Raw genomic sequence first — 14049 nt, 5'->3', positions numbered from 1 at the left:
GTTGTATCTAGGACAAGTTTTTTCAAAATTAGCCTCTGATGTCTGGACAGATTTGAAAGAAACTTATGATAAAGTTGTTGGCTCTATAGTATATGATTTGTATAAAAAGATTAATTGTATTACTCAAAATGGAAGTTCAGTTTCTGAATATTATCATAAACTGAATACAATGTGGAAGCAGTTTGATGTTGTACTTCAACTGCCTTCTTGTTCATGTCAAGCAGCTAAAGATTATAATGATTTCTCTACTTTAATCAAACTTATGCAGTTTCTAATGGGCTTAGATGATGTCTATCAGCCTGTTAGAACAAATTTATTAACAAGAGAGCCATTACCTTCAGTCAAAGTTGCTTTTTCAATAGTGTCCAGAGAAGAATCACATAGAAACTCAAGTGTAGGAACTAAAAGTCAAAGTGTTTCTTTTGCTTCTAAAACTAATCAGAATTTTGAGCAAAAAAGAAAAGAATTTAGAGGCCCTAATCCTAATTTCAAATGTACTCACTGTAATAAAATGGGTCATACTGTTGATAGATGTTATGAGTTAGTTGGTTATCCTTCAAGTTTCAAAAAGAAACCTGGAGGTCAAGGTGGAAAAAACTTCTCTAATAATAGGTCAAATGTATCTTCTGTTCCATCTTTGTCTCCTTTTTCTCCAGAACAGGTTGCCAAACTCTTGAGTCTTGTTAGTGAAAAAACAAGTTCTGACTCACAGCCTTCTAACATGGGAGGTGAGTCTAGTTGTAGTTTCAATTCTTTAGGAGAATTTATGTGTTGTTCAAGTCTGATTAACTTTGGTTTTGACTGTAATTGGATATGTGATTCTGGTGCAAATCAACATATGGTCAAAACTGATAAAGATATGTTTAATTGTATTGATGTATCTGAATATGAGTTAACTGTGTCTCATCCAAATGGAACTAAGGCTAAAGTGTCTAAAATTGGAAGTATAACACTTGCTGAGAATGTTGTTTTAAATGATGTGTTCTTTGTTCCTACTTATAGTGTTAATCTTTTGTCTGTTTATAAATTGTCTAAGGATAATCAAATTACTGTTGTTTTTAATGAAAATACTTGTTCACTTCAGGATTCGAAATCAGGGAGAGTCCTGGTGACTGGTAAACAGGATAATGGGCTATATTTTTTAAATAAAGGTGGTAATTCTGTTAATTTTTGTTTTAACAGTTTGAACAACAGTAATTTGTGGCATAGCAGGCTAGGTCATCCTGCTGATCAGATCTTGTCAATTTTAAAAAATGAGCTAGGTGTTGTTGATGTTACAAAACATACATGTGAAGTTTGTCATAGAGCTAAACAAGTTAGAGTTCCTTTTCCTTTAAGTGAACATAAAACAAGAAATGTAGGTGATATTGTTCATTTGGATGTTTAGGGTCTATATAAGGTTACTAGTAGAGATGGGTTCAAATACTTTTTAACTGTGGTTGATGATTATTCTAGAACTGTTTGGTGCTATTTGTTGAGAAATAAAATGGAAGTATTTGAAAATATTGAAGGTTTTTATGAATTAATTCTAACTCAGTTTAAAAAAAGAGTCAAAGTCTTTAGAAGTGATAGTGGAACTGAGTTTGTTAATAATAAAATGGACAGTTTTTGTAAATCAAAAGGTATTATGCATCAAACTTCATGTTCTTACACACCACAACAAAATGGAGTGGTTGAAAGAAAGCATCGTCATCTTTTAAATTTGGCAAGATCACTGTTGTTCCAAAGTGGTGTTCCTTTAAACTTCTGGTATGATTGTGTGTTAACTGCTGTTTATATAATCAACAGGTTACCTTCATCTGTGCTGTTAGGAAAGAGTCCATATGAGTTAATGTTTGGTTTTAGACCCTCTCTTGCACACCTTAGAATTTTTGGTTGTTTATGCTTTAGCACAATTTTAAATGATTCAGATAAATTGTCTTTCAATGCTGAAAAATGTGTTTTGATTGGGTATTCTAATGTTAAAAAAGGTTACAAGTTATGGAGTTTAGACAATAAAAGAGAGTTTTTTTCTAGAGATGTTAAATTTTATGAAACTGTCTTTCCTTTTAAGTCATGTCAACTAAGTAATCTTGATAAAACTTTACCAAATAATTTGAACCATTTAAATTTCTTTGATAGTGTTGAAGCATTGACAACTTATCCTATAGTTCCCAATGACGAAGAGGGGAGTCATGAATCTCATGAGGTTACTGGTGATGATCAGCAACCAATCCCCTCTACATCTGCCATTCCAAGGAGTGATAATGTTGAGCCTCAGCATTCCACTCTTGGAACTGAAAGTAGTAGTAGTGAAGGATCTGGTAGAGCAGAGGACACTAGTATCTTAAATGATTAGATTAACCCATCTGAGGGAACAAGTCCTTCGTTTAGAAGGTCAAGTAGGAAATCTGTTTTGACAAAAAGGTTTGAAAATTTTGTGTTAAATAGCAAAACTAAATATAGTTTGGATAAAGTTGTTAGTTATTCATGTTTGTCTTTTGAAAATATGTGTTTTACTGCTTCCCTTAATAAAACGGTTGAACCCTCTACTTATGAGGAAGCAGCTAGTGATCCCAGGTGGATAGAAGCAATGAACAAAGAGATGGATGCTTTGTTCAGAAATAATACCTGGATTCTAACTGATCTTCCTCAAGGTCGAAAAGCTATTGGGTGCAAATGGGTGTACAGGGTTAAATATAAATCAAATGGGGAAGTGGAAAGATTTAAAGCCAGATTAGTTGCTAAAGGCTTTAATCAAAGAGAAGGTCTTGATTTTGGAGAGACCTTCTCACCAGTTGTTAAGATGGTTACTGTTAGAACTGTTATAACCCTAGCTGTGTTTTATGGTTGGTCTTTGTATCAACTGGATGTTGATAATGCTTTTTTGCATGGAACTATTACTGAGGATGTTTATATGAAATTACCTCAAGGGTTCTATTCTAAAAATGAGACCAAAGTATGCAAGCTTGTTAAGTCTTTGTATGGACTTAAACAAGCTCCTAGAAAGTGAAATGAAAGATTAACTGATGTTTTGATTGCAAATGGTTATGTGCAAAGTAAATGTGATCATTCATTATTTATTATGTCTAAAACAGATGTTACTGTGTTTTTGTTGGTATATGTTGATGATGTTGTTGTAACTGGGAATTCTGAAGTTGAGATTAAAAGAACTAAACATGTTTTGCATGAAACCTTTAGAATTAAAGATTTAGGAGTGTTAAAATATTTTCTTGGAATTGAGGTTTTGTATGATAACAAATCTGTTTGTCTTAACCAAAGAAAGTATTGTTTAGAACTTCTAAATGAATTTGGTTACTTAGGTTGTAAACCTGTTAGTGTTCCTATTGAACAGAATTATTTGGTTACCTCTAAGCTTGAAAAAAATCAACAAGAACTCAAAAATATAACTGGGCTTCAAAAGCTTATAGGGAAATTAATATATCTGTCTTTAACAAGACCAGATATTAGTTACACTGTTCAGTTTTTAAGTCAATTTATGCACAAACCAAAAGAGGTGCATTTAAATTTGGCTTTGAGCCTTTTAAGGTACTTAAAATAGAGTCTTGGTAAAGGACTGACTTTTAAGAAATCTGCTGAGTTAAACTTATATGGTTTTGCTGATTCTGATTGGGCAAAGTGTTTGTCCACTCGAAAATCAATAACTGGATTTTGTATTTTCTTGGGAGAGTGTCTTGTGTCTTGGAAAAGCAAGAAGCAAAGCACTGTTTCAAGATCCACAGCAGAAGCTGAGTATCGTGCTATGTGTTCTGCTACTTGTGAGCTTATGTGGTTAAAAATTTTGTTATTTGAGTTGAATGTTGATTGCAAGTTACCTATGATGTTAAGTTGTGATAGTCAAGCTGCTTTGTCAATAGCAGCTAATCCAGTGTTCCATGGCACGAAAGAACTAAGCATTTTGAATTAGACCTGCATTTTTTGAGAGAAAAGGTTGCAAATGGTGTTATTAATCCTACAAAAGTTGACCCAGAAAGTCAACTTGCTGACATTTTTACAAAAGGGCTAAGTGTTGATCAACATGAAGTTTTTTGTAGAAAGTTGGGATTAGTTGATCTGTTTAAACCAATTGAATGAAGGGGGGATGTTAAAATATTGGGCTTATACGGTTTACTTTCATTCACTTGGTTTATATTTGTTGGGCTATTCTTTATAGTTTTATTGGGCTTATCCATTTGTTACTTGTTGGTTAGTTGTTGTAACAGGTCCAACAAATACAAAATATCTCAAGGGTGCTTTCTGTAATTATGGGGACTGCGATTGCCTTTTGCGTGAAGATCTGGACTAATCTGAAACTTGTTAAGTTTCAGATTATATAAGCTCTTTACCTTCATTATTGAGTTGTAGTTGAGTTGTTACTTTCTCTCTCTTGTCATCCGTCTCAGTTAGGGTTTCATGTTCAGAGATTTGTAGTAAATATCTCTCATCTGTATCTGAGAGATTATTCTGTTGTTGTTTCTTTGTACTTTTTGAGCAGATGATCATCAGTGGATGATCATCTTTGTACAGTTTGTATCTTGTATTGTTTGATCTTACTATTGTAAGATCTTCTGGGTATTTGGGGGGGGGGGGGGCAAATCTCTTTGGGTTGGATAAATAAGATTTTGTCACCGTTTTGTCGCTATACCTTGTGTTGTATTTTGTTTGTAGTTGTTTCATTAAATTTTACAATTTCCCTTGTTGAAATTGTAGGTTGTATAGTCTACCACCTGTACAAACAACAAAAACAAGAAGTACAATCAAACAAAATTCCTAGTAGCAAATGAATACAATGTGGGTTGCAAGTATATTGTTTACTTTGGAAATAAAACAAAATATAACGCAGGTATGCAGATAATAAAGGCAGCAGTCATCATAACCATGGTCTAAAATCATATCTTGTTGCGATCAAATGAGCGAAAAAAGAGAAACCAAGACCTTTAAAGGGATATATCAGAGGATCACACAAGATATGTTAGTCAAGGGGCGAGCACAAGTACTTACATTAGTATTATTGAGTTCAAAATTGTAGAAATCCATCATGTGTGATTTAAACAATGGCTCAGCATGCCAAGTTCCCCTGTGCAGCTTCAAAAGACTTGAACATTGTCAACAGCAGGAGGCACGAAAAAGTGACCACCGCGTGCTTTCAAACATTATCACCCTTGTGTTCTAGATTTGGATCCACAATAGACGGCTTTGAAACTCCAATATACCAAACAATATCAGTACCAATTGCCCCAAGTCATTGGGTAACACTTGCATGATGAGTTATTCCAGAAAACTTAAGGGCCTGGTCTTGAATTTGCATGAGATAGAATCTGACAGAATACAAAAATTAATCATTGTTAACGTTTAAGAATTTGAGCTTACAACTTCTGTTTGAAGTGCATCATTGTCACTCAAATTTGGCATAGGAGTTGAAACAAGAGAAATTGTTTTCAGATTTTCAATCAAATTTCCAGCCGATATAATAATATAATCCTTACATTAAACAACAACAAATAGGATCTTTATATAATCTCTATCTCTATTCGTATCTCTTCTCTTCTCTATCTCTAAGGCCATCCGTAGTCATAAAGCCCCTTTGTGGGCGTTATGCGACACGGGTCGTGCCACGTCACACAGGGGCTTTATGAGGCGTTATGTCACTTAAGGCCGTAGTCATAAAGCCCCAACCCATCATTGCCTAATTATTAATTTTCAATTTTTTTAATTAATTATAAAAGCCCTTAACTATTTTTGATTGGTCAAAGTTTGAAAACCAAACACACATAGGGCCGCTATATGCATGGCGCCATCCACCAAAAAAAGCCCCCATAACGTCGCCCGTCGTGGTGTTCGGGGCATTATGGGGCGTTATGGGAGAGAAAAAAACAAACATCATGCCCCACTAGAGGGGGTCTAATAAATAAAAATCTTAGGAGACACATGGTACAATTCTAGGCAACATTAGCATTTAACTTATGCACGGATCCTTACCCGTTTCAAATTTACCCTATTTCCTTTTCAATATTACACTTAATACATTCCTTATTTCGTTTTTATCAACCTCTCACGTTTTCATTATTTAAACTTTAACATTTTTATAATAAAATTTTAACTAACCATTATTTTGTTTATGTTTTTTAAAATTTCAGGGTTGTGATTCCCATTTTTCTCTTTTACCTTTTATGATCACACAAATTTAATATTACAAAAAAATTAATCAAGTTTCACTAATTCAAGTATTCTTTTACTTTCTACGTAATACATGAGATTCTAACCTAGTATATAAATAGTCAGCTGCCAATAAAAAGTAAGGGTGAAAGAAAAAAGAATTAAAGAGTCACCCTTTTCAATTTATAAAATAACTTTTTACATGGATTAAACGATTTTGTTGTAATATCCTTGATGCTAAACTTTCAAATCACCAATGCAAACAATAACTGCTACAATTATACAGTTAGTGATAACTAGGAAATTTCAATAAAAAACCAAATGAATTCATATTAACTAAAGCTATTAATTTAAAATCAGGATATCGGAAAAGATGAATTTAAACTCAAAGATGGAAACAAAGATGTGGAAGATTGTAAATTACAATTGGTAACAAAAAAGAAGAAGAAGAAATAGCTTTGGCTAAGGCTTAGGTGAATGTCGTCAAGGACACACCGCCGCTCGCAATTGTGTCATTTTGAAACACAATATTTCCACGATTCCGTCAACGTTTGGGTGATACCGATTGCAAGTTAGATCAGATTAATTCAAAGTTTTGGGAAATTAATGAAAGGGCTCTTAGATTTAACCAAGTCTTCAATGAGGAGATGGACATGAATGGCGGTTGCGACCCAACGGAGGCGGAGGCAATTGAGGCGGCCCATTGCGAGTACCAAAGACACTATGGGACCTAGATTTTTAGTCACGTTTCGGCGTGACAAATTCTGAGAAACCATCTCGAATGGGGAACCAATGTTCAGTTTTGAGGAAATCGATGATGACACCAAGCATTCTGTGGGAAAATGGGGAAAGTGGGAAAACACTGATTTGGCACATGGGGAATCTGGGGAAAACGGGACGACTCCCTCCTCTCTAAGTAGCACGACAAAGGTTGTTTAACAAAACACTATGTATAACCGTATTATTCTGTTCTTGTAATTTTCTATTTATAATTGTTATGTATATGGTTGTTGAAAAAACACAAAGCTCACTTGAAAAATTCTCAGAATTGAGTCTGTTGTAAAGGAGCCGACTCAACCTGGCTTAATTTGGTCCAAGTTCAACCTCAATCTTGGTTTAGTTCAGTTTGACTCGTTTTGGCTATGTTAAGTTAAAACTAAATTTTAGTGTAATGCATCTTAGTTTATTTTTGTTTTTTATTTAACTAAATTTATCAAAAAGAACCTACTAAAATAAAATCTTGCATCCGCCTAAGGTCATCCGTAGTCATAACGCCCCTTTGTGGGCGTTATGCGACACGTGGCGCGCCACGTCAGCGTGTGGGCGTTATGGGGCCTTATGCATTTAAGCCCGTAGTCATAAAGCCCCCGCCTAGTCATTACCCAATTAATTAATAAACCCTTAAACTATACATATATATGTATATATATATGTCTGTGTGAGTGGAGGGAAAACAAACAACAAGCATGGCGCCGCGAAATATATAACGGGAGGAGAAAATTTTTACCCCATAACGCCCCCCGTAGTGGTGTTCAGGGCGCTATGGGGGAGTTATGAAGGAAAAGGGCGCTATATACAGCCCCATTACACATAGTCTAATAGATATGTAAATATGGAGAAAGGATGATGATGGATGACGTCAGAGAAACAACGTACGGTTGATATATGGATAAATACATGTGAATCTAAACCAGCAAAGTGGCATATTGTACTTTTCACCAAATTTATAGCAGGATGAAGTGGTAACATAAAGGTGTATTACCAACAAGTGGCATCATGTTAGATTTTTTTTTTTTCTGACACAAAGATAATACGACAAGATGATAATCAAATGTGCATCATTGTAACTGCCAATGGATCGTGTTGGTCTCAAGAACAAAGATGTGGTTGATGCATTGACACCCAAGTGTATTTGATCTAGTGGTGAATTCAGAAATTTTTTAGTGACTTCCTTTTCATAGATTCTCACTTGATTTTTTCCAAATCATAGAAGGTTTTCATTAATTCTCACTATTTTTTTTTTCAAACTGACTGAGTTCCTAGGAACCTACAAAATATGGCTAAATCCGCCACTGGTTCAATTTAACGGTAAATAAAATATGTTTTCCCTCAGTCAGTGATGACTAATCGACTATATAGCCTTTTCATCTTTGTTTAACCTCTTGATTCTAATTTAAAAGGTAAGTGATGAAAGTATGCACAAATTGACATAAAAAATATGTCTTAATAGTTGAAATACTTTCAATTATACTAATTATTTGACATAAAAAATATGTCTTAATAGTTGAAGTACTTTCAATTATACTATTTGTTAACTTGACTTTTTATAATACAATGTATGTAGAAAAATAGAGGAAAAAATCTATTGGTTGGGAGAACGTATAGTAGTCTTATCTTAACCAAGGGAATGTGGAAGTAGTCAAAACCAATGATACCTAATGTCTTTGTATTTCTATCCAATGTCAACTATTCGAACTCCAAACTTCTTTCAATAAAAATTTTGGGTCACATCTTGTGGGTCCTGTTTATATAATGATTAATAGATAAAAATACTCTTTGGTTACTAATGAGTATGAAACCTAGAAGTAGATCAAGACCAAAGAGTGGATGAAAATTGTATAAACAAATAAAACCTAAAGATTATATGCAACTAATTAGCTATCTGTTACGGTTTCAATCCAAATATTAAAGAGTTCATATTGTAAGTACCAATAGAATAGGAATGTCACCCTCACAAGTTGGCTCTTGACCATTTAAGAAGAATAAGGACCCACAAGACTAGTTGAGCCCAAGTCATGACCACGGCCCACCCAAGGCCGGCTCGCTTCTTTCTGACCAGTTTCATATGTTTTAGATTATTAAAACCTATATATATATGATAAATTGTTGTTTGTTAAGCTATACGAAGTGGGAGGGCATGAAAAGAGGGTGTGAAGCGTCATATGTCAGTCACGTCAGCATCTGTCAGAAAAGTGGTGTGGTACCAAAAAGCGTGGGATAAGATGAGGAGTTGAAGGGTGGCGTGAGGTGACACCTGGCATACACTTTATTTATTTATTTTATATTCAAAAAATAAAACAAATGTATTATATAAAAAACAAATCTATAAGCCACACCCAATCGCCAACGCCTACATCCTCATCATCAACAACACAACGCCCGTTTCTTCCCGCCCCTCCCACGCCAGCCATAATGCCGCCTCGGGGGTGGTGTTATGGCGTGGTTGTGGCTTCCATGTCACTTTCACATCTCTACTCCGTATGGCCTTAGAGAAAAGAAACAAAACTAATACCACCAATCTTATTATAAAAAACACTATTAATACTACCATTCTTATTATTATTATTACACATGTGTAGGAAAACGTCTAAGAATGAATAAAAAGCCTTAAAGCCATATGAATTAATTAGTTTAATGGTTTTACATATACATACATAGACATTTGTATGTGAATAGTTAATATGAACCAAATTTAGGTTTTTTTTTCCTCGAAATAATTTAGTCTTTATAATTAACCTTTTCTTGTGTTGTTGTTTGATTAAAAAAATATAAAATATGTTTGAGAAACCGTGTAGTAGATAGAATGCCAGGAATGTTGGGTACAGGCTGCAACCTGGAAGGCTGCTGTCTCATATGTTACATGTTATATTTAGAGTATATAAACCTTTCACATCATCTTTATTTCTTGTCAAACAAAGAAAATTGAAACGTCTACTGGGACTATAACTTTCTGTGCATAACTTAGAGACTTTTATTATTTACCCACATTTTTGGAATTCTCATGTTATATGATCAAATCACCAAGAATTTTCAAAGATAAACGCGGCCTCTTAGTCGATTAGTTTGATTTTTCTCGCATAAATAAATTTAACATGCAAAGCTTTTTGTAATGAAAGACAACCAAGAACACGTATCCTGATGGTGTGCAGTACGATTCAAAGGTTTTGTTTTATGATCTCATATCAAATGCAACAGTTTTTCTTTCAACCAAAAGCATCCCTATCCAATCAAGGGCACATCTTTGAAGGGACGAGGGATCCCCCCTCCCTCAATGTTTCGATTAGAAGTGTAATATTTCCGATTTATCTTCTGAAAATTTTAATTATATAGGTCCGTCCCCACCAATTATTTTTTCCTAAAAATCCCATTACTTTCTATCCCTGCAGAACTTTTGGTCAAGCTTTGCCACTGTGTCCAAATATTCAGTTTATTTGGATGTGAATATTTTATTAATCAACCTAATTATGTGTATTTGGTTAAATTATTGAATTTATTATTTGTAGATGTGATGTTAATGTTTGTAATCGCATTATTCTTGCTTCCTATTGGTCATGGAGAGGACTTTGAATTGTAGGAAACACAAATTTTTCCATTAATGTGTCCAATTATGAATTTTGTTAACCCTTTCCTTGATGGTGATTTGTGCATACTTATCCTCTTTTGTTGAATCCATATGTATAAATGTATGCATTTCTCCAAGTGGTCTACTTTTGATGGATGCTGATGCCTAATTATTTATATACAAATACACATGTAAATATGTATGGAAAAATGAATAGAATGATATGCAGGAATGCTGGACTGGCTGCAACCTGGAAGGCTGCTGTCTCATATATGTATGATAGGTTACAATCTCGTTAATTACACGGGTTGATAAATGCAATGTTATTTAATTAGTAATAAAAAAGGTATGTTTTAAAAAAATATATACATTGCACGGTTGAATTAACTCGTGCATCATATTAATAGAATGATACATAATGTTACTAGTTAACATATACAATCGTCAATATATGTATTTAACAAAATAAACATTGACGTGACAGTTATACGTTTTGGTAAGTTGATTTTTTGTACATTGTTTCTTTCAACTAGGTATTAACTTTGACTTTTTAATCTCACATATATTTTTATATTATTTAACATATTGTATTTTTACCATCCAACCTCATTAAATACTTGATTTTTTTTAGAAATCACTTATAAAAAATGTTATCATCATTATTCTTTATTTTTTAATATTTTAATAAATATAATTTTGAACTTTTAAGTAAAACAATATAAGCTTATATATAGAATTAATAATTATTTTCATATTAAATTCATTTAGTTAATAATATAATAACTATTTTAATTAAAAAATAAGCATCCATGATTAAGTAGGAGAGAAATGCGGGAAAACCAAAACGTAGACAGCTCCAATGAATGACACGTGCCCTTCATTGTTTTCTTTTATTATATAGTACAAATAGATGGATATATACATAGGATCACGTTATTTGGACACACAAAATTCTTATTTTGACACCCTGAATATGAGTCGTTTAACTTTATATGACTCGTATAACTCTATACGACTCGTATAGGTTCCTAAAGTCAGACAAAGCCAGCCACATTTGTCACATGTTAACCTGTACGGGTCATATAAAGCTATACGATTCGTATTAGGTACGAGGTAGTACGATGTATTTCAACAGTGACAGAAAGGTGATGGATGTGATGATACGTCAGCTCTATACGACTCGTATAAAGATATACGAGTCATATAGAAGTCTAGTGAATGATTGGTTTTTGTATTCTTTCTCCTTTTTAAATGGGTCGTATAGAAATCTAACTTTTTCTCTTTTTTGGAAAGTAGACAGACGATGGCGGCTGTTAAAGAAGTTAAAACTGTCATTATGGATGGGAGGAGTAAACGCAGGCCCAAATTAACTTGGGATGAGCAGATTAGACATGATTTGCTAGAGTTTCAACTCTGTGAAGACATGGTCTAAGATAAGAGTTTGTGAAGAGATAAGATTAAGGTCAATGAATTTTAAGGGTGATACTTAGATAGCTTGGCTGTGTTTTTAGGGCCTAGTTTTCTTTTTACATTTAAGGTGGGCTTTGTAGGTGTTTTTCCTCATGTACTTATGTCTATATGTTTTATGAGATTATAGTCTTCTCTGTTTCTATCCTATAGCAAATGTGGGTAGAACGCCGAGAAACAATGCGATCGATGTTGATAATAGGCTGAAAGTCCAGATTGGTAAAGGTGATAAAACATACTTCTGGTTGGATAAATGGACTGGTGATAACTCCTTAAAAGAGACATTTCCAAATCTCTTCTCTTTGGAACAGAATAAATATAGTATCGTGCAACAGAAATATTCGAATCATACGGGCTCAATCTCGTGGGACTGTGGAAGCACCGAGGGGATTAATCATGTTGCAACTGCTGAGCGCGTAATACTCGCACAGCTGCTGGAAAATCATCAGATTACTGATGACCAGACGCATGGAAATGGGTTTCGGGTGGCCAGAAGTCGGATTTTCAGGTGTGCGATGTACGACGCGAACTTGATAGCATCCGTAATATTCCAGAAACAAAAAACCTGATGTGGATCAACTGGGTTCCAAAAAAAAATTAACTGCTTCTTGTGGAGGGTAGTGCTGGATCGAATTCCAACCAGAGTGGCATTAATAATGCGCAGGGTCCCAATTCCTTCGGATCGTTGTATGATGTGTAATAACGGGATCGAATCTGCAGACCATCTTCTAATTACATGCGAATTCGCTCAACAAGTGTGGACGGCAGTTTCACTATGGATAAAAGTTCCTCTGCCGCGTTACCTTTTAAGCGTAGTAGAGTTACTTGAATTCGTCAAGAATATTGGGTTGAAAGGCATCAAAAGGAAGACAATTTACTTGGTGGTGGCGACAGTATCTTGGTCTTTATGGCTGGCTCGCAACGAAACGATCTTTAAGAACAAAGTGTACCAGGTCTTCAAAGTAAACGGGGATATTAAAGTTCTATCGTACCTATGGATTACTTCAAGGGCGGCTACAATAAAATTAGAGTGGCCAATATGGCGTGAATTCAGTTTGGGTGCATAAATTGTACTATGTTTCTGGTCTTTCTCCATTCCTTGTAATGTACCTTACTGCTTGAGCATCTTGCTTAAGCTTGTTTTTCGTTTTTAATGAATCGCCGCCTTTAAAAAAAAAGCTATCCTATTAGTTTACTCTTTATCCTCACAAATAAAGATTAGGTTTGCCTATATTCCACCATCCCTTAATCCTACCAATAGTTTTTTTATTTGTGTGATATATTAGGTAAGTCTGCTTTATACTTTTCAGGAAGATTGTGTGGAGAAGATAATGAGCGGCCGTTTGATTGGTGGTCGGTTCGGTAGAGAGAGAAATAGAGAATTTGTGAGTGAGTTTTGTTGTGGACAATAAATGGGCCTTATATATTTCCTTTTATTCTTATTATATTAAGGGCACTTTTGTTTTTCCAAAAAGGTTTACAAAAAGCTTCGATATAGCTAACGAGCTGAGTTTTTAATTGATATGAAAGTCGAACTATTTGACTAAAAAGTCAATTTAAACTTTTGAATCAAAATGGTTATTTATGTCAAATTCACATAGCTAAAAGTGTATTTCACTTAACTTTTTAATTTTACAAATTAAATTTGATCAAACCACATAAAAGAAAAAATAACTTTACTCTTATTTTTTTATAATTTCAGGGCAAGATAATTCCAAAAAAAACTCGGAAAAAGGTAATAACCGGTTATTGTAGATTAAAAACGCTAGTTAAACAAACTGAACCGATTCTTATTCTAAAATCTCCAAACCGGTTTCTAAGCTACGGCTTTTTTAATCTAAACCGGTTCCTAATATACCAATTACGGATACGATTAATAATTCGTTACGGTTATGGTAACCGTTTATTTGTGCACCTCTAGATATAAAGAGCATTTGTAGTGGGGTGTGAAGTGGAAGCCACATCACCCCTTTCACGCCTCAAATACCATTACACGTGATTTAAATGGGGCGTTAAAGGTAGTTTCGTTAGCCTGCTAACAGATGTACCTTTTTTTTGAAAAAGGGCGGAAATTTTATAAAACTTAAGCAAGGCGCTCAAGAAAC

Source organism: Helianthus annuus, chromosome 14, assembly GCF_002127325.2.
Source record: "Helianthus annuus cultivar XRQ/B chromosome 14, HanXRQr2.0-SUNRISE, whole genome shotgun sequence".
Classification (NCBI taxonomy): domain Eukaryota; kingdom Viridiplantae; phylum Streptophyta; class Magnoliopsida; order Asterales; family Asteraceae; genus Helianthus; species Helianthus annuus.
The sequence above is the reverse complement of the archived record's forward strand: the minus strand, read 5'-3'. Positions refer to the sequence as shown.